Source organism: Engystomops pustulosus, chromosome 7 (genome assembly GCF_040894005.1).
Source record: "Engystomops pustulosus chromosome 7, aEngPut4.maternal, whole genome shotgun sequence".
NCBI lineage: Eukaryota > Metazoa > Chordata > Amphibia > Anura > Leptodactylidae > Engystomops > Engystomops pustulosus.
In genome coordinates this window covers 75,115,427-75,137,570 of record NC_092417.1, presented here as the reverse complement: position 1 = coordinate 75,137,570, position 22,144 = coordinate 75,115,427, and the positions used below count along the sequence as shown (strand labels likewise).

The 22,144-nt window shown below is 43.2% G+C and overlaps 1 protein-coding gene across 18 annotated transcripts in view; it reads left to right on the top strand.

Moving 5' to 3' along the window:
• The window catches only part of NRXN3 (neurexin 3), a 311,716-nt gene that overhangs the window by 249,452 nt on the left and 40,120 nt on the right, over positions 1-22,144 (top strand). The gene's annotated exons all lie outside the window — the stretch shown is intronic.

Genomic DNA, 22,144 nt, shown 5'->3' with positions numbered 1-22,144 from the left:
TCAAACAATGTAACACCTTGTAGTTTTTGTTTCTTTTATGGCCACCAGTGTGGTGGCATCATCCAGAATTGCTATTGTGCAATGGACTTCAGGAGATCTGGTTAGTGATGTCCCTGGATGCAGGACCATGAATTACAGTTAATGGGGGCTTTCTGAGGCCGGGAAAGCTTGACTTCAGTGTTAAAATCTCCACCTCCTTGACTTTATACAACCAGTTTACACCTCACTTCAAAGTAGCTTTTCTGAATGATACCACCATACTGAAAGAAACATGGAAGGTGTTCAGCTGTTTGGAAACATACTGATAGTGTTTTATTAGGTAAATTTCTGATGACCGGTTCCTTTTAAGCAGACTACCCAATTTTGCATTGAATATTGGTCTTTTAAAGGGGTGGTCTGCTCATAGAGGGGCACTTTCCATAGAGTATAATGGGGTGGAGGTATCGGGCACAAAAAATTGGTCTTTTAGGGAGTGTGTGGTCTTCAGGAGAGATTTCACTGTATGTACTAAAGCGTCTCCAATCATCCTAAACGGGAACAGCGGCGCACGGCCCTGTGGCACCTTACCGCCGCCATTGCCGTATATACATCCCCCCAGACGGCTGTGTAAATTAACCCTTATTTCATATCAGCATTCCCCATCTGTTCGGTTTCAGCCCCAGAACTAGGCTTTCCCACGGCCCCATCCTGGGCTGCAGCCTGGGTTCCGCTAAAATACAACAATACAAGGCTACATTTACACGAATGTATGGGGGACGTATATACAGCCGACGTATGTACGGCGTATATACGCCCCCCATACACTTCTATGAGCTCACGGCCCTCTTCGGGAGCGGTACGGTGTGGCACTGTACTGCTCCGTAGCCTGTAGAAAGATAAGACATGTCCTATCTTTCTACATAGTATGACGCCGAGTGCTGTATATTCCTATAGAGAGGGGTGGGGGTGAGCTGCGCTCGTCTCCCGCTCCTCTCCGCAGCGCCGATGTATGCCCGCCATACTACGGTACGGCAGGCATACTTCGTGTGAATGTAGCCAAAAATGTAGGATAAACGGCTTCACTTAGACAGCATTAAAAATTGCTATCTATTGTTGTTGTCATTGACATAAACTTTACTTGACACATTTATATTTACTTCTTCTTGGGCGCTGTGTGTCTTCTCATTGGCCTAGGTGAGATGTAGACATTAAATGAATACCAATATAATTGTATTAGTTATGTTATGTCGAGCTTTACAGCGTTATAACAAACTGTAGAAGGAGAGGTTAGAGAGGTAAGGCTCATAAAGGTTAGTATTCTGAAGTGGTCCAGACACTGGACCCTTTCCTCTTCCCTTACTCCACCGGATTTTTCTGTTTATTTTAAACTCTTGCCTCCTTGTTATACATATCGTTTTTTGTTGTTCCTAAACTCTGCCATCCTTGTTCTCTCCGTCACATTTATACTGCACCAGTGTGGGGCAGTCTTCCTGCTCTGTCACCCGGTGGGCAGGGCTGATATCCGGAGCATGTATGGCAGCAGACATGACAGTGGAACAGATGTTAAATTCATACCTGACATTTGGCAGCTCGTTCCTTCAGAGTAAGATTAATAGCTGCGTCTCTGCTTGCTTCATCCATGACATTGGTAGCTCATGCGTGAGATGAGGCTGGTGACAGCCCAATTCCAGTCACACACCAGGAAAGCTCCTTCACTAGACACCGTCCATGGTGACACCTGCCAGCTTCCCGGTTGTGCACAAACTCTGCACATTCAGCCTGTCTATGTGGAATAACAAAGCATCTCTGCCACTGTAAAGAAATGTACATCACTGCCAGGATCTGCAATGCTTCAATGACGGAACAAAAGAAATACAAAGAGTCTTGTATATGCTGTTCATAATGTAATTTTACCAACAGAGAAGTCAGCAGGGTAGTAAATTGGGCTGCTCTAGGAAATGTATAAACTAGAGTAGCTCCAGAGAAGTAAATTCTGGAAAATTATAATGGTGGAGATTGGTGAAGTTATAGAAAATCGTAATAAATTGTGCTGAAGGGATGTGGTGCAGCTCAATGGTAAATACGAAGGCACAAAGACTTGGAATAACTGTGTTTTTTCAGGAGCAGGAAAAAGGTTTTTACCCATCTCTAATTAATTAGTTAAAATTGTTTCTCATGATTGGACAAAGTGTTAACGAGGGGGAGAATCCAGGAATATTTAACCCCTTAAGGACGCAGGGTTTTTCGTCTCATTTCTCGCTCTCCAACTTCAAAAATCCATAACTTTTTCATTTTTAAGTGTACAGACCTGTGTGAGGGCTTATTTTGTGCGTAACAAATTTTACTTTCCCGTAATGTTATTTATTTTAACATGCCGTGTACTGCGAAGCTGAAAAAAAATTCCAAATGTGGAAAAATTGAAAAAAAACTGCACGTGCGTCACGTTCTTGTGGGCTAAGTTTTTACGACTTTCACTCTTCGCTCCAAATAACATGCCTACTTTATTCTTTGGTTCGGCGCGATCGCGGTGATATCAAATTTATATAGGTTTTATTGTGTTTTAATACATTTTCAAAAATTAAACGAATGTGTACAAAAAAGAAAAAAATTTTTTGCCATCTTCTGACGCTAATAACTTTTTCATACTTTGGCGCACAGAGATGTGTGAGGGGTCATTTTTTTGCGAAATGAGGCAACGTTTTCATTGCTACCATTTTGAGGTCTGTGCGACATTTTGATCATTTTTTTTTTTCATTTTTTATGTTATGTAAAAAGGTGTAAAAGTTGCATTTCGGACATTTGGGTGCCATTTCCCGCTTCGGAGGTCACCGCCGCCCGTAACCGTTTTTATATTTTGATAGATCGGGCATTTTGGGACGCGGCGATACCTAATATGTTTGATTTTTACTGTTTATTATGTTTTATATCCGTTCTAGGGAAAGGGGGGTGATTTGAATTTTTTAATATTTTCTAAAAAAAATTTTTTTTCTTCTTTTTTTTTTTTTCTTTTTTTTTTTCACTATTTTAGACCATCTAGGGTACATTAACCCTAGATGGTCAGATTGCTCCTACCATATACTGCAATACTTCTGTATTGCAATATATGGCATTTTTGCAGCACATTCATTACAATGAGCCACTGGCTCATTGTAACGAATCTGCAGATGCCAGATAGTCTCGGGTCAAACGAAGAGGTTAATAGCCGCGATCGGTACAAGCACCGACCGCGGTTATTAGCGGTGGGGGTTTGCTGCAATATGCAACAACCCCCACCTCTGTATGAAGAGGACTCAGCCCGTGAGCCCTCTTCATACATCCCTTATACCTCTGCGCCGTAGAGCTACGGCGCAGAGCGTTAAGGTGTTAAACAGTTCTTTGTTTCCAAGTCCTGATGCAGGGATGGGGGTAGGTGTGGAGAAGAGATGACCAAATGTCTTTTGAAGTCCGCACAGAACATTCTTCAGGCCTGAGTTTATCAAGATGTAAAGATCTCCAGGATGTTGTAAAAGCTGCCTAGAGGCTTCAAGAGATGCCAATTGTCTTATAGTTCAACAATTCTACACACTGAATATAAGTTTTCCTTGACAATGCCTGTAATGGTTTTCTTGTAATAACAATATATACGGCTATGAGATGCATATTTATGTTAATGGTAATTTCATACTCCTCCTTGGCTTAAAATACTCCTCAAAAATGATGGAAAATGAGGTGTATTACTCTTTTGGAAATATGTTAGTGCGATCTCTGGTGATAGCTGTAATCTCATCATTTCAGTTTTTTGTCAGGTTACGATTAGCACACAAGTGGGCTGCATCGGGGCCGGAAACTGGGGGAAGTTTCCGGCTGGGTGGAGGTGGGAGGGGTGAGCTGTCCTCGCCCGTCCCACATAGATAGGGAGTCGGGAGGCGCATCTCGGTCATGGTGACTGCTCCGTGACCGTGTGTAATAGACCACAATAAAGGCTCTGTAGGTTGTAGTGTTCTACAGTGTGTGATGCATTAGAGATTTTTTACAACAGTCTTGGTACCTCCACCATGTTATTTTCATGTCTTGTCAGGTCAGATGTTATATTTTTGTGATGTAAAATAATGGTGTGCATTGTGGTGCTGTTATTTAGAGTCAAAATTATGTAATATTATATTACTATATATTCTGAACAGTTTAGTATATGTGTTGTGACTTAATATTTCTTTTATATAATATACACATAATTCTGGAGCCTCCATGGAGTGTGCGTTCCATCCTATGTCAGTGTTTTGTGCCTTTGTCTCATTGTGCAGGCGCACACTGCTGTGTTAATTTATGTATCATTATGCATTCTCTAATTATGAGCCTTCTGCGCTCTGTATGATTTATACACCGAAAAGCATCTGTTCCAAGCCTGTGGGACGCTGCAACCTTTTCCCGCCTGATTCGCTCTGCTCAAGGGGACAGTCCCGCTATCCCTTCAAACATCTCTGTGTTGGGAGGGGAATCTGCTGTCAAGCACTCGGAGCTGGTGCAGATGTCGCTTGGAGCAACAGACTTAAGACTGGATGAGATGATGGTTGGGAATTGTTTCTAATGTTCAGGTTGTGACTCCTCTGTTCAGCAGGAGGTAGAAGGTTTCTCTCCCACCCATCCATATTTACCCTCCATTCTGCTTCACTTGCCCCTCTTAGGTGGCTTTCAGGTCACACGTCCTTCTCTTTCAGATATTTAGTGACTAAAATAGGATATTTCTTCCCACATCCAAAAAACCTCTTATAATGACGTCCGCCCCTATGATTTATACTGACATTTGTACACATCTGGGCACCGCACAAGTTGAAGTGTCTGGTAGTTGTTACTCGGGCTGGTCCTGCTGTCCCCTGTGTGGGGTAATCAGAGCATGTTCCACTTGTCTACTTCTGGATTTTGCTTCTTTGTCTTCATGGTGAGGGATTCAGCAGTTGGTTGATTAATAATTAATAGTTTCCAGTAATTGCAGCTTTCAGAGGTATATTTATGTTTGCCATGTATGGTGTCTGCCCTTAGAGTCGGCCTTTGCTATCCCAATGTCACTTATTAACCCTTTTGTGAATTTAAAGAGGAAGATTTACAATGTACCTTATATACTCGAGTATAAGCCTAGTTTTTCAGCACAAAAAATGTGCTGAAAAACCCAAACTCGGCTTATACTTGAGTCAAAAAAAGAAATCAAAACTCACCTTTCCGGCAGCCCCCATAGATCTTCTGTGCGATCCATCCGCTACAATGGTATTGTTGTGCTGCACAACGGGGGGGTGGGGGGGTTATATACACTGGGGCAGGGCCTATCGGGCTATATACACTGGGGAGGCTGTGACCAATGCATTTCCCACCCCCGGCTTATACTCAAGTCAATCGATTTTCCCATTTTTTTTAAAATAAATTAGGGGCCTCGGCTTATACTCGGGTCGGCTTATACTCGAGTATATACGGTAAGTACTGTATGTCTCCTCAGTGTGGTCCATGTGAGCTTTTCACACACTCAGTCTTTTCTTTCTGCTTTGTAATTTTCCTTTTCACTTTGTATTGCTGCAAGATTAGGGAGTTAATGTGTTTTTTGGTTTTTGTCTGTTAATTATTTGTTCACTAGAAACTGCTCCTGGCTTGATTTAATTTCTGGCTTTTAGGGAAGGTCCATTGACCAAACATTTGCATTGTAGTGACCAGAAATGGTCTGGTGATCATTACTTAATGTTAGGAATTGCTTACAGTGACACCTGTTGCTGCTTGTTTGACACTTTCTGCTGTGAACAGTGGAACATGCTCTGATTACCCCACACAGGGGACAGCAGGACCAGCCCGAGTAACAACTACCAAGCACTTCAACTTGTGCCATGCCCAGACGTGTACAAATGTCAGTATAAGGATACATTCATACGCGGTATGTCCGCCGTGCGGGCATACCGCCGTGTGCTGGAGGTGACCCCTCCTCCCTCCATAGAGAATAGCGGCGCACGGCTGCACACACGCCGAAAGATAGAGCATGCTCTATCTTTTTGCGGTGTGCGAGCCGGATCGGTGCCATACATGGTGGCGCCGTCTATGGGGACGTACATGCGGCCGCAAATTTGCGGCCGCATGTACATCCCCGCGGACGGCCATGTGAATGAGCCCTAATTCATAGTGCAATTTATTTTCAAGCTTAGAAATATAAAGCCTGCCCTAAAAATAAGACCTAGTGGCAGTCACAGCTACAGCTACCCCCACACCGTACATTTGTATTAGTAGATCATTTAGAAACCGCAAGAGGTTGTGACATGGGTGAAGAATTGATGGGATAAAATCTCTGACTGTGTCTTTGCAATTGCAATACAAGCAGCTACCAATAAATGGAAAATTTGTTCATGGAAAAATAAGACCTCCCCCGAAAATAAAACCTAGTGGCTCTTAAGGAGAAAAAATTAATACAGTTTTATTTTCAAATTTTTTGCAGAGGCCACTGGGGTGCAGAGTAGCCATCTCGGGGTGTAGGAAAATAGGCTACTCCATGTCCCAGTAGCCTCACCTGTACCTCCGAGCTGTGCATCCTCGGTGCTCTTAATAGGTAGATTCCTGATGGCAGGTTTCCCCTTGCCTCTCACACATTAGAGAACTTGAAGATGGGAATTTTTTTCTTGTTGCATACAAAGTTTTCAAATATGGAACGATCTAGATTTAAAGAAATGTATGCATTATGAACCAAACATACCTTGAGAATGCTGTAGCTACACTGATGCAGAATCTTGTGCATATGTTGTTTAATCCTGAACTGAGAGGTATTGCTAAAAAAACAATTATAAAATTATGATAATGAGGCCCTGTGCTTCTCCTCACCCTAATTATGCGTTGCTTCAGCCTTGTCCTGCTCAGCATAAGCTGAGAATGTCATCACTGTGTTGTGCCTGACAGGCAGAAGTAATCAATTGCTGCACCATCCCCCAGCTGTCATCCAGCTCAGGTTAATTATTCCTGTCTGGACAGTTCAGGAAGCTTCGTGTAATGTGTTTTATCAGTCTTCACCTAGCTTTCCCAAGGTCCTGAATTTTATAATTGTTTTTAGAGCAGAACCACTTGGTTCAGGGGTTAAAAAAGATGTTTCTTCATCAGTGTCGCTACACCATTTTCAAGGTGTGTTTGGTACACAATGCATGAAAACAAATGATAGATTTTCTTTAAGTGCTTGAATTTCATAACATTTGATAGCTTTTAGAAAAATATTGCATATGTCTATTTTAAGTTTCTGGATTGGATGCGTATTTATCGAAATTTCCACTTTTTAACAGTTTTTACACACTTTATAATTTTTGGCAGCTATGATGCCAGCTGTCACTTTTTATCTGCAATATAAATGGGGGTTCCCTTTTTAAGATTTTTAAATTTCTCCCTTCCCCAGGGGTTGGGGGTAGGGCTCAGTTTGTTATCATTAGATACATTTTTGAAAAATATTTGACATTTATTATTTTCACTTTTTCGATCCGATGTGTATTTCGTGGGATATTCCACCATCCCAACCTTTTTGTTACATCTTGTATACCACAATACTTAACACCAACTAGAATTTACACCCCCCAGTATGTTCAATACAAAGCCCTACTATATTTGTTTGTAATCTACAAATGTGTTAAACAATAAATATAGTGAAAAAATAAATGGCTCTTATACCATCAAACTGTGATAAGAATGCAAAAATTTTATGGAAATTCTACTTTTCCACTAAAATGTGTACAAACGCAGACCCTGGTTCCGGGTGCCACCAAACAAAAGTTCTACATATTACATACGTCGGTCGCTACTAAAGTGCCATCCTGTGTAAGATACATCCTTGGCAGGGTAAAGGTTATTTATATCTATACCTCTACTTTAACAGGATATCACAGCACTTGGTAGTTCAGTTCTGCATACAGAGAATAATATTTACCATCTGCTTAATTTCCACAGAACATTAGCTTATTCTACTGGCAGTCACACGGTTAATATGGTTTAGTGAAGTCCAGGACTTGGTGGTGGTTGTAATCTCCAATCACGCCCCCGCTTCTCCTGCAGAGGGCCTGAAAGGGTATAATTTATTTGAGGAGAACATGCCTGTCCTTAAGCAGTGAGACGCAGGCCAGTCATAGCCCACAGTGTTTTGCCAGGCAATCAGCATCAGATTGTTTAACTGGAGGCCAAGGAGTGTCTACTAGTATTCAGGTCAGCCCGTCCTTAGCGAGCAAAGCCCTGAATATATAAGGGGATGGAGCTGGGAATTCAGGAAGAGGGTTGTTATCCCTTTTGTCTGGACCTTCATTAGAACAATGTAGGTGAGAAATTAATCAAAATTCATCAGTGGAAAATGTTCTTATGAAAGCTCTTCTACCTGAGATTATTATTATTATTATTATTATTATTATTATTTATTTTTATTTTTTTTTAAATAAAACTGAATATTGTCCTTTAGACACCAACAACCTCATGGTAAAAATGTAAACCGACTCCACTGTAACTTGTTAAAAAACCTCATAATCGCCCCATGTGTTCAATAATCCTACCATGTGTCAAATGGTTAAAAAGAGATAGACAGTATGGAATATTAAGAAATACATATGCACTACTACATTCCATTATAGCAATATTTTATTAATTAACAACTCTATAAAAATAAAATTAAAGATGGATACTCCCAATTCATGTATGATTTGCAAATTCGCATATCTCCAATGTAGCCACTATTTTTAAATGGTACCTGGATATTTCTATATACTACACACTTGATTTACATGAATCATATGTACTGTACCAATATTTGTAGATATACATATATATCTTATGACCAGATACACAGCATCAAAAAGTGAAACTAAAAGTAATCATCTAAGATAAAACCAGATTTAAAATTCAATCTAAGAATAACCAGATAGGGAAACTAGACGAATTGGCAGATTTATTAGTCCCTATACAGCCTGGGCCCTGGCTGATGGAACTTTCATATAGTATACCACTCAGATACTAATAGAGTTGTGTCAAGAACATACTTCATGTAATTTTCTTGTGCAGATATCACATTCAGTTGTCTTTCATATGTTTAAATATCTTGCTCTTGTATTAGCATATTTTTATTGAGATTTTTTTCATTTTTTAGAGACTAAACATGCATTCATAAACACCAGAACCCCGAACCCAACAGAGATCACATCCAAAAATGATCAATATGTCCATTGTCACAGCGTTCCTCATTCTAGATCAATAAACATCAGGTCAATGGGAGAAAAACAGAGCATCCCATAGACTCACAAAATTGATGATATACACACCCCAGTATTAAAATGCCAGAACTGTGGAGGACCCCACAATGCAATGAAGGTCAGCCTAGGCAGTCTATGTAAATCTTAATATGTAAAATCATATGAGACCAAGTTGTTAGCGGGTTAGCTCTCTAGAAGCTAAGCCAGAGTCTATCCAATGCATCCAAATTTTTTCAAATTTCTTCAAGGCTCCACATTTGTGAAAGATCCCTTTCTCCAACAGGATTAGCCAAGAGGCCTTATCAATAGATTCTGAAATGGTTGGACAGACTGGGTCCAGCCAGTGTTGGGCAATTGGTTTACGTGGCACGAAGTTAGTGAAGACGGGTGCCGAAGCCAGAAGAGGACCCGCGCGGACATCTGAGCAGCGCTGCAGGTCGGGGCCACCGGAGGGTGAGTATATAAGTTTATTATTTTCTTTTAATGCTGTGCTGGCTGTATACTACTGGGGGCAGGGCTGTATACTACTGGGGGCAGGGCTGTATACTACTGGGGGCAGGGCTGTATACTACTGGGGGCAGGGCTGTATACTACTGGGGGCAGGGCTGTATACTACTGGGGGCAGGGCTGTATACTACTGGGGGCAGGGCTGTATACTACTGGGGGCAGGGCTGTATACTACTGGGGGCAGGGCTGTATACTACTGGGGGCAGGGCTGTATACATACTGGGGGCAGGGCTGTATACTTACTGGGGGGGTCTGTGACTAATGCATTTCCACCCTTGGCTTATACTCGAGTCAATAGGTTTTCCCAGTTTTTGATGGTAAAATTAGGGGTCTCGGCTTATACTCGGGTCGGCTTATAATCGAGTATATACGGTAACTGTGGCAGGATGACCATTTTAATAAGCCCAATCTTATCTGCTTTGGAGAGTGGAAGTTTATTCCATCCTCCAACTCTACTCCTCAGTGTCCCGACTAATGGCGACAAATTTAGGCAGTAAAATTCTTCCAGCCTCTTTGAGACTTCCACACCCAGATATCGAAATTTGTTAACGCAAATATGTCATATATACTTAGTCATGTATGTAAGAAGTCATTTTTCCCTAATGTGGACCAATTGGCATCAGCCTAAAGGCAATGAGACATAAGCAATTTTGTTCCTACAACCCATCCTTGTGTCTCCCTGATTTACCACACTGACATGCGGAGATCTGTTAACCTAGGACACGTGGCCTTGTGTTATCCTGCCCGGCTACCTGCTCCTAATCTGCGGTAGTCAGGAGTATAGCATAGGGGCAGGGTAACTACTTTACTCACCTTCCCGATTTCTTTACGCCCGCCGATGTAGAGGCCACCACCTTCTTTACTCCTCTGAACGACGACTGGACGCGTTAAACCCTGAAGCCGGCAGACGTGATGATGTCATCTCGTCTGCTGGCTTCAGAGCCGGCATGTACAGTCGTCATTCACAGGGGTAAAGAATATGACGGACACTGCATCGGGGAACACAGAGGGACATGCATTGGGGGGAGAGGCGGGAGCTGCTGGCTATTTTAGGGGGCACAGTGACAGCTATGGGGGGCACTGTGACTACTATGGGGGGCACTGTGACTACTATGGGGGGCAGTGTGGCATTTATGGGGTGCACTGTGGCTGCTGTGGGTTGCCCTTTAGCAGCTGTGGGGGCTTCTGTGACTTCTGTGGAGGCACGCTGGCCGCCATGGGGGCACTGTGACTACTGTGGGGGCGTCTGTGACTACTGTGGAGGCAAGCTGGCCACCATGGGGGCACTGTGACTACTGTGGGCGGCACTGGCAGCTGTCTAGCATTTTGAAACTCCCATGACTTTTTTTTTTCAAGACCTCTGAATTGTATTGTCTGGCTGTTAGGATTGATGTCCCCTTCTTGTCTCCTTCTGATCTGTTTTTTTTGCTCTTCTCTCTATATAGTTGTTCTTGTAATAGTTACCATATTCCATAGTTTATGCAAGAATTAAATGTGTCTGTCTCATCAGAATCTTGGTTCTATAAAGATCCTCATATTGGCATTTAAGTATCTGTTGTCCAAGACTATCCCATTATCTCTCCTCATCCCACTCAATCTGTTCCTATATGTATCGGTTTCATTTTTTCCCAGTTTTGTGTTTTCTGCCTCACTCTGCCCTGAGCTGATAATTGAATTGAAGCTTTTCTGCTGCAGATTCCCTTCAGAAGGGTATTTCCATTAAACAGAGAGAAGCTCTTTGAATTGGTGTGTGTCTGAATGACCCCCTGTGCCACTCTGACTCCTCAACCCTCCAGGATAATTGGCATCAAGACAGCAGCTCCATCCCAGCTTTCAGACGTGGCTAGCATGCCCCTGCTCAACTTCAAAGACTCACACAGTTTCTAACAGACAAAAATTGATTTTCACAGGAGCTGGAAAGGGGAAGGCTCTTCTGGGGGTCTTTCTATTTGCTTGTAGGTCGTGCTACCTTGCCGAGAGAGAAGTGTGGATATGGAAGGCATTTGTATCAAAAATGTCTGCCGATATGAGCAAACTTTGCTGTTTAGGAAGTGATGCGGCTGTTCTACAATGTGATGGGCTTATTCCATATTGTGGACATTACATAGATGAATATGTAACACTTGGAATGGTCCCCATACTGACACTGCAGTTCATGGGAATTTTTACAGTTATGGATCACCTGTAATTGTTGCTCAGAAGGTGTGTTCACAAGTTCAGGTTTTCAGATGGAGTTTTTGACATCCACAACATGAGCGGAGTGATAAAAGACATCACCTCCCAATTATTTGTTCTTACTCATTATGATCCGTACCTAAACGTGTGGATGCATCTATATCATTGACGGCAAACCTTTTGTAAACTGTTTGCTCAAACGACAACCAAAACCCACTTATTTATCATCAAGTGCCAATATGGCAATTTAAGCAGTAATTTATTCACTGTTCTTCCACAACTTTCAATTGTATCGGTTCCCTGAGGCCAACAATACAGTTGAAAGAATAAGGACGAATTCAGACTAAATCATTGTAGCTTCTCTCAAAGGTCTCTCTTTAGAGGAAGAATCGTGGGGCCAGCAGGAGGACCTCCAAAGGTAATCCAGCACTGTCCAAAACTTCTCATTCTTCCTGCAATCTCAAACGGGATGTGTGGCTTTAAATTAGCGATGAGAGTGGCATCTCTTAAGTTTCCTGGGACTGCAGGGATGTTGTTTGAGACCTGTCTGGTGAACTCTGTGCTGGGGCGATGGCCTGGGTGCCCATAGAGAGGGCTTTGGGTGCCTCCTCTGGCAACCATGCCATAGGTTCGCCACCATTGACCTCTGCATTTTAACTCAAGAATTTTAGGGGCTGTTATTTTCCTTTTATACTGTAGATAAGTTAGCTCTGTAGCCTTCACAGGTGACACGTGTGGCTGTCCTGCCTTTGCTAGATGTTACTTGCTTCTGTTTACTGACATTCACTTCGGAGCAGAAGCATAATGACAACCGTGAACGGACGATGAAGACTTAATGCTGTGGATGTTCCTATGATGTACATGACTAGACAATCGCATTGGGAATTGGCACTGGCTCTGTTCTCCCACCTCAGGCGCATTCTAGACACCCATCTCTTTTTGTTTTTAAGCCAAAGCAGTAGATGCTCTATGCTAGGAGCTAATGCTCCGCTATGCATTCATTAGAAGCTCTGGACAATGAGCTCTGTGCAGACAATAATATTATAGCACAAGGTCGGCTGACAGACAAACCCAAAATAGATTTGTGCATTGGGGAGGATATGAGGCTGGCGCTGGCTCCACCGTGGGGAGACCTAGAAATACATATAGTGAATAATTAATGCTGCAATGGTGAGAGGGGCAGACAGGGTGATTGCTCCAGACAGTTCAGACAGTACATTGGTGGTGGTGGGGGTTATATGTGGACACTACTGTAAATTTGAGGCTGTGTCCTGCATTTTTAAGCACTCTAGTCACACCCCAGGGAGATGACGACATATGATGGTGCATTTACATGTGGTGTTTGCTTGGGTTTTCAAACTTCCAGGGTGCGTTCACACGTTGCAGTTAAAACTGCATCGCAATCAGTTTTGAGGTGGTTTTAGGTGCAGTTTTGTCAATTGAACAGGTGAAAGACATGAACTGAACGAGTGAATGCCACTTGTGGAGCAGGTTTCCCCTTCAAAATCAAATTCCCTCATTCAGTTCATGTCTTTCACCTGTTCAATTGACAAAACTGCACCTAAAACCACCTCAAAGCCGATTGCGATGCCCAGAAGGTTTAAGTGCAAAATAACATTTTTAGCCTGGGAAATAATTCCAATTTACATGTTAAAACAGGGACCTTGAAAAAAAAATCCTTCCTCTGCTAGACAAGGTGCACATTTGCGTCTAAAAAGTCGTAAAAGTAAATATAAGTGAAAAGTCAAATGGAACATCTGGAAAATTAAGATACAAAAGGCACCACACAAGTTGCAGACCAAGGCATACTTGTAAAATTACAGTAAAAGTCGCAAAAATAACAAAAGTCACAAAAGTAAAAGAAAAAAACTAGCAGAAATGGATGCACATGATAATGATACATGTTCACCATTGTTTCTACATAAAGGTCCCAGACCTTTAGAAGGGTCTGTTACAATGTGCGTTATGTGCTCAAAGATGCCTGTTGCTATCACTCTGCTTCTACAGCCGCAGTCTGGCTCTGACTAATTAGGCCCCTTGCACACAGACGTGTTGGGGGCCGATATGTGTGACCCCTATGTCGTTTGTTTTGCCATACTATGGTGGCGGCCGCTCACTTCTCAATGGAGGGGTTAGCAGTGCACGGCTCTAGCATATGTTTGTATGCAAGGAGCCTTACATGGTATGTTATAGAAAGCTGTTATGTGTTTCCATTAGAAACCAGTTACAATAAAAAAAGAGTTACCTGACATTTATATGTCCTGGGGCTGTTCCGAATTGTGATGGTTGACTAGTAGTCAAGATATGTAAAGGGACACTACCAATAACTTCAATTATCTGTAGAGATTTTGGAACGATCTTGGTAGAGCCCATTAACCCCAAGAAAGTTTGGTCTGAGGAACTTGCTCTGTCTTTTTTCAGAATTTACCAGTCCAAACCTAGAACAGCTGAACTCAGCCTTAGTTCAGCCTTAGTTCAGTTCAGCAGTTGTAGGTTTGGTCTAGTAAATTTTACAAGGCTACAGAGGGAGTTTGTCAAATGAAACTCACTCATGGACAACAGGTTTACATTTGGCAGATTTGGGATTATCCCCAGCTATTAAAAGGTGCCCCAATTTCCACCTTTATCAAAAGCTAGAAAAACGGTATTGCTTTGAATTTCAAACCACTTTTCTTTTACAAGAAATATAAAAGTCAAATGGTCGCAAAAAATATGTGGTATGTCATCTGCATAGGAATTCTCCTCTGGGGAAGCATATTTTACACAGATTGCTGCAGTGTGGTTTCTCAAAGCAGCTGGGGGTCATATTGAGAATGGCGTGGTGTCTCTTGAAGGCAGAACTTGTAGCTAGCTCCATAACTAGGGAACATTTATTTTGTCCACACCATCTATTTCACTCCTTTTTATCCTGCATGTGCTACAGAAAAGTTGCTGCAGTGCAAGATGGATCCTGAGTAAGGGAACTGCAGATTTATGTGACAACAGTTTGTTATATTTGTGTCACTTCAAATGAGTATTACAAATGAGAATTATTGTTGTGTAGATGCCTTCTGCCTTCCAGCATTCACCTACTCATAACTTGTCAATTTTACATTGGACTATTTATCAAGCTGCTCCAGAAGCAGCAGAGAATTTATCACCCCGTCACTGCTATTGATTTGTGGGCCCATCTCTAGGTCTGTGACTGTCCATGTATCCATGCATGTGGAGAGTCTCTGGACAAACTTGGAGAGCAGTAGTGACCTGTGCAGTCATCGCATCCCTGCGCCTCTGCTCCGAGGGTCTCTACGCAGTAGCGATGGTTTCCTACGTTGCAGTCAAGGAAGAAATTGAAATTGATTAATCCAAAAGTGCCTAATTACAGACAGATTCATCATGATCTTGTGACAAGCTTTTGTTAATGAATGAGCTGTCATTGATAAACCACAAGCTGTACCGAGGTTCTGCCAGTGCTGATGTGTTTAATGAGTAATGGATCGCTGCCAGGCACTGTGCAGGGGCTGAGCATTGATTGAGATGTGGCAGAGATGGTCGTCTGCCTTTTCTGTGAGTGCAGGTAGGTGCATTTCTTCTTTGAGTAAATTTGAGTCTTGGTGCTTGTAATACAGCTGGGTTTCAAGAACTGCAGACTCTGAATCTACAACCAAAATAGAAGGCAACCCCTGATCTCACTTAGTGGCCAATACCATGGCGAAGGCTTTTTAATTAGTTGTTTCAACATTCATTATTCATATCTGCCAACCCTTTGTTCGAGACCTCTATTTGACATGTCTGCCCCTTGTAGGTAGCAATAAAGCTATACCCTGATGCCTTATACTAAGATGTCATTGATGCCTATATCACTTCTCTCACCAATACACTTACCCTTGCTGATGAGATATTTTCCCAGAGTTAAAACAGAAAGGTTATAACCATAGTGACCCATTCTGTGATTCCTCAGATATAGCTTTGGTTTTTCTAGTTCATCTAGAGCAGATGGATAAAGAAGAGCATTAAAAGCCTCTTGCAGGATGCATTCTACCAAAACACTGACTGATCTTTAGAGCGTGGGTGGCTTGATGGGCGCTGATCACAAGGCTGAACATTTTCAGATAATCAAATGTAATCCAGTGCTAATGCTTCTGGTATCCTTCCCTGTTCTTTTATGCACCGCTACAGAGGTCATAGGTCTAGTTCTCCTCTAGACCAGGATGTGTCCACTATAAGCTGCCTTCATCTGGGCATCCTGACTTCTTCTTCTAAATTTTTATTTTTGCAATATGGATTTAATACAAACTAGAGCCTCCAATAGTTACATTTCACTGTCCACGGTTTGATGCATTTCATAATTTTTGTCCAAATAACTGTTGGCCAATTCCTTAAATTGTAATAAGGCAAGGGTGCAGCAGTAAAGTTTACCACCGGACATAGCAGTATAGCTGTGCAGGTAAACTTAGCTTCTCTATATGAAGCTCATTCACAAGGGCCTTTACAACCCAGTGCTTGTATATCAGTTTATGGCAAAGCAAGCTGAAGTTCTTCCCAGATTCAAGGATGTTGTCACTGTTTTCAGAGCCTGGTTAGAACTACTAGCAAGAATCTGCCTCACAGCTCACTACAGTCTGTGGCATCTGATTGTACAGTACTCGTAGTGTTGCCCAAAGTCATAAAGAAATACTCCATTTTCCGAATTAACCATGGCACTGTCAAAGGTATGTACCCTAATCTATGATTAGGCTGTCCCTTAGTCCTCATGAACACAACAGACTTTTGGTGCCATGAGCTGGCCACACAAATTGCAGCTAATTAACAGCCTCCACTGTGGTGTATTGTGTATGGGTAGGGTGAGACGTCCATGTCGCAGATCCTATTCCTGCCCCCAGCCAGGCATTTTCAATGGACATCGGCAGCGAGCAACCAGTCCAACTCAGTAAGCACAATAATTGCATTGAAATGCCCAGCATTGGACATGTAGCAAGGAATGACCATATCTGCCATAGTGGCTAATTAGATTGACTAATTGTATTTCACTTTTTAGTACCACCTATTTACTGACTAGAATCAGATGTTCCAACACAAAACCGAACAAAAGCAAAACATTCCAACACTTGTATAGAACATTTTTAGTGACATAAAGGGCCAGTGTAAAAGAAGAAAATGAAATGTTGGTTTCACCTCTGGTTCAGTTTTGCCTGGACTAACATCACCGAGAGGTCCCATTTCACATGTCACCCCCAGTCTCAGGTTTAGCTTTTTTTAATAGGAAGATGCAAAAGATGGGTCATATTTGCATTTATGTGATCCATGGTGTTGTCTGCCTGTGTACACCAGATCCCAGATGTCTACTGAATCTTATCTGCAAGTGTTACTAGATTGGTCCCCGAGCAGCAGTAACAGACACAGCAGCTGAGGATGAAACCGTAACATTTATGCTCAATTGGAATGAAATGTATTCGGGTTTTTACTCTTTGAGGTTGGGCCTCAGCCGAGGGACTCATAATCTTTAACCACTTGGCTTGCAAACAGAAGCTGGTTACCTTTAAAGAGAAGCTGTCATTTTGTAGTTCCATCTGAGGGAAACAGGTTATAGAGCAAAAGTAGCTGACCAGACTTATAAATAGTTTTAGTAGATTTGGTATAGTTGATATTGCATTCATTTAGACTCCTGCACTTTCTATGCTTTTAGGTGTCCAGAGGGACTTTCCAATCAATGTTTGAGATCTATAGCTGTATACAGCCATGCATGAAGGGCTGGCAACCACTGGTTAGTACTGCCCCTTAGACACCTAAGCATCAAGTGTGCATGAGTTAAAGTGAGTGATACCCAGAAATGCCAAGTTCACACCTGCCTATAATGAAAAGACATGACGGAAGCTGCTGAACACGGATGTAAAGCTAGCTAAAAGTATACACCTTGAAGGGGTTTGCCTATGAAATAAAATTATCAAGTTTCAATCCACTAGTGATGTTGGCACAATTAGATAATTTTTAACCCTTTACTTTACAATTTTACTTCATTTTATTGCTGTTTAGCTCCTATCACTCAGTGGTCACTGTAAGTTTCCAGAGTGTGGGAGGGGACTCTCTAAGCAGACACATTATGATCCATCTAGTTCTGTGAGCTGAAAATGTGGTTATATTATGAGGGTACAAGGTTTATGTATGCTTTCATTTAGCTTCTGAACATTCACTAGTATCTGACACCTAGAAAGAGAGAGGCGACCAATCAGATATGAGAGATTATGAGATCCGTGAGATGAATATTTTTTACACAATGACTCTCCTGCTCTTTCTACATGTCAGTTACACACACACTGTTAAATTTGATGTGCCTCCCCCTCCCCGGATAAAGAACTTATCTGTCTGTAGCTTGTAGATCCCCTTGCACTATGTACAAACTGCGCCACAATCCGATCGCGTGCCCCAAAAACCCAGGGCAATTCGGCGCAAAAAGGAAATATTCGGGAAACCTGACAGAATTGCGGTCCGCGGACCCTTAGTAAATGTACCCCAGTGTCTGTGTATCACTGAGAGCTCCATCCTGGAATGCAAGGGGCCCCTGCAGGGAGCAGAGAGAGATAGCGAGATCTCTGCTCTACAGCCTCAGACCGAAAACCTGCTGCCGACCCTAAGTCAGAACACCCAGGGTCGGGAACCAGGGGCAACTGTACTCTAGGACTGATAGAAACAGGTTAGACTTATATATGTGTGCTATGCTGTATTTTTGTTAATAACAGAGCATTAGAGAATGTGTTCTCTTGTTATCTTGAGTACATTTAAGAAACTTTTCTTCGTGGGAATACTGGGTGGTCAAACACACCAATGATGTAAATCTATCTGATCTATGTGTAGTCTCTACAAAGATGTGAACCTGTCCTTATACAAAATTTGACACAAGATTTTCTTTGCTAGAATGTTACTGCATATAGGGACAATCATAGATATGTTGAATGTTACAGTCTGTATTTGCATGTTAATCCTGTGTAAATATGACATAATGACTGTTAGGGATTTTTATGCAGGGCCCCAACAGCCCTCTTGACTTTTGTAAGGTGAGTCCTTATTAACCCTTTCATGATTGAACATACAGACCAAGACATACACGTCAATCTCTTAGTCAGGATCTTCTCCCTTTAATAATCAAAATGCATAATATATAACAAACAGAAGAATCATCAAAGGGGCGTAAATAGTATACTGCAAAGCTATTGGTCATCAGCAAATTCTGGGAAAAGAAAGTTAATTAATTGTGCTCAGTTCTCAGAGACCTTGTACACAGATATTGTTTATACTAAGAAGAAGATAAGTGGCTCCAGAATCATATTATTATGCAGCTTCGAGGACAGACTGGCTTCTCATTAAATGTCAAAGGGTATTAGCTGACAGGCCAGCAAACAGGTTACATAAAATGAAGTTTGAATCATGACATTAACTTGACAATGGTCAGGGAACATGGCCGCTGTATCTAAGATGGCGGACAGTAGTCAAGATGGCGTCCGAAACCAGTGCGACCTCCTTAACAATTCCCCCCTTTGAGCTTTGCTGGCCTGTAACTCCATCCTGAGCGACCTCCTCAAGCTCCAGGTACCCACAGGTAGGCTAAGCCCGTACCTGCTGGACTTGTTAACTCTTCACCAGATCCCCTGGAGGCTGGTCACTCAGGGGTTACAGGCCTGCACACTCAAATCACATCACTGAGATCCCATAGTTCACAGGTTTGTAAACAGGCAGCATCATCCTCCGCTCCGGGCACTTCTCCTGACGGCCATCTGGGACATGGTGGACTTGATGAGGGGGACCACACAACACGCAATAAGTGACGAGAGCAAAATCACAATCCCCAATATCACCCCCACTTAAAGGAAACCCTTCCAATCCCCCAACCACAAAATGAAGGACAAAGTGTCCACCCCAGAGTTTCTCTTGAGTTCCCTGGGCAGTCCTTCAATCTTTTCCCGAGCATGGGTAATGGATCCATAGGGGGCGATGTCATCTGGGATGTACATGCAACAAGCCACTCCCACCATCTTACAGACTCCTCCCTTCTCAGCAAGGTTCATGTTCCAAAGCCATGGGGTTCTGGGAAGCATCTCCGATATAATTCACAAATCTCTGTTGATTACAATAAAAACCAGTTACCCAACCAACATCTTTGCTCATAGCTCTCTGGGGAATAATGGACTCTAGACCTGCCCATATCTGATTGTGGGCCTTGTACTCATCTGGGACCCCCCTTGGTGCTCCCACTGTATCTATATAAACGTTGTCATCTAGGTGCTTCTTTCTCAGACCTCCAGAATCCTTTGGGATTCTCTGCCTTATCTTTATGTGTCTGATCAACCTTATCCCTGGGGATCACGAGGAAGGAATGCACAAGTTTTATCACCGTACACTCACCTTCCCAGCCTCTAGGCCTGACCTGACTCTCCTCTCCCCACAAATCCTGTACACATCAGACACTGCTAAGACAGGGTTACCTGTGCTGTCAATGGTAAAGAAGGTCATTGTCGTGTTGCACCAACCGTAGGTAAAGTCTCCTACCCTGGGGGCATCCTGGTCACCCCTATAGATACAGTGATAGTCATAGTTGGGGTGTCCCTGAGCATACAGTCAGTCAGAAGAGACCAGCTAGCAAGAAGAATAAGTAAGTTTGCAATAGAAAGCGTTGCAGCATGCTGACTTCCCTCTAGCTTCACAGACGTGGCACTGGTCAGCAGGACTTGGAAAGGACCGTCGTAGCAAGGCTCCAGACTCTCTCCCTGGTGTCTCTTTACCACCACGTAGTCTCCAGGCTTCAGGTTATACGTCCTGAGGTCTCTGTCTGCATCTGAAAAAGGAATCAGAAACACTTTTGCTGACCTTTTCCAAGGCCTGGCTCAACTGTGCGGCATATTCCACTTGGTTTCCTGCCGTCAGCTATAGGATCTGTGGAAAGTAGAGGCCTAGTCTGGGTGCACAGCCAAAAAGTACTTCAAAGGGGGACAATCCCATCTTTCTGTTGGGGTGTGGTCCTAACTGAATGATGGTCAGCAGGAAAGCACTCGCGCCATGGTTTCCCTGTTACTTCCATGGCCTCCCGGATCTCTAACTTAAGAGTGCCGTTTAGTCTCTCAACCCCACCACTAACTTGGGAAAGGTAAGGGGTATGCAGGGCCTGTTCTACACCCAGGAGGGACGAGGTTTCAGGTCTTTACCTGTCCAGTGAAGTGGGTTCTGCGACCGGACTCTTTGGTCTCTGGAAGTCCAAACCTGCAGAAAAATCTCACTCACCTTCTTCTTGGCTGCAGCTCTGGCAGTAGCCTTGGTCATGGGAGAAGCTTCTGGCCACCCTGGAAAGAGATCAATGCACACAGGCACGTATTCCTACGTACCACTTTTGGTAGCTGGATAAAATCCATCTGCAGTCTCTGGAAGGAATACAGCGGCTTGGGTGTCACCTTCTGTGGGGTCTTTTCCACCTTACCCGGGTTGTGGCGGGCACAGACTATAAAGGCTTTCACTAGTCTAGTGACAGGGGTAATAACGCCCGGGGCAAACCACTGGTGGTTTATGAGTACTAGCATGGCCATTTTGGATGTGTGTGTGTCCATGGGCTACTTGACTTACTGTCGGGTGCAGGGCTCCGGGCAGGCACACTCTCTCTCCCAGCATCCAGGTCCCATTGGCATCTGGGCTCCAGCTTCCCTCCACACTCCCTTCACTTCTGATGACTCTCGGGCCACCAGGGACTGGAACACCTGTGGATCAAACTTTTAGCTCATAACTCACCGCTGAGACTTCAGGACAGTCTCTGGGCTCCATCTGTGCAGCTGCCTTCGCCATCCCGTCAGCCACATACTTGCCCTTGGCTTGTGGAGTTACCAAATTGTGTGTGGTTTAACTTTTACTATCCTCACCTCTTGTGGAAGTAAGAGAGCATCCATGAGCTCTTTAACCAGCGTGCCATGCTTAAAGGGGTTCCCTGCAGAGGTGAGGAAATCTCTAGCCTTCCATAAGGGTTCATAGTCGTGTTTAGACCCCAGAACTATACCTTGAGTATAGATGTTTGCCCTTTTACCTTCCACCAGCTGTAGCACTTCCCTGAGTGCCGTCACTCCACCTCCTGCACTGACCTGTGTGGAGGGAGTGGTTCTGCTTGTACTACCTCATGTGCGCCACTGACCACTGTATATCCAGTGTAGAACCGTCTGTCTTCTCCTGCAGACCTGGAGAGATCTATGAGAAAAAACTCAACATCTGGGTTAATCACCCTTCTCTCCCCCCTCTCTGAATCCTGGAAGACTGGTGATAGAACG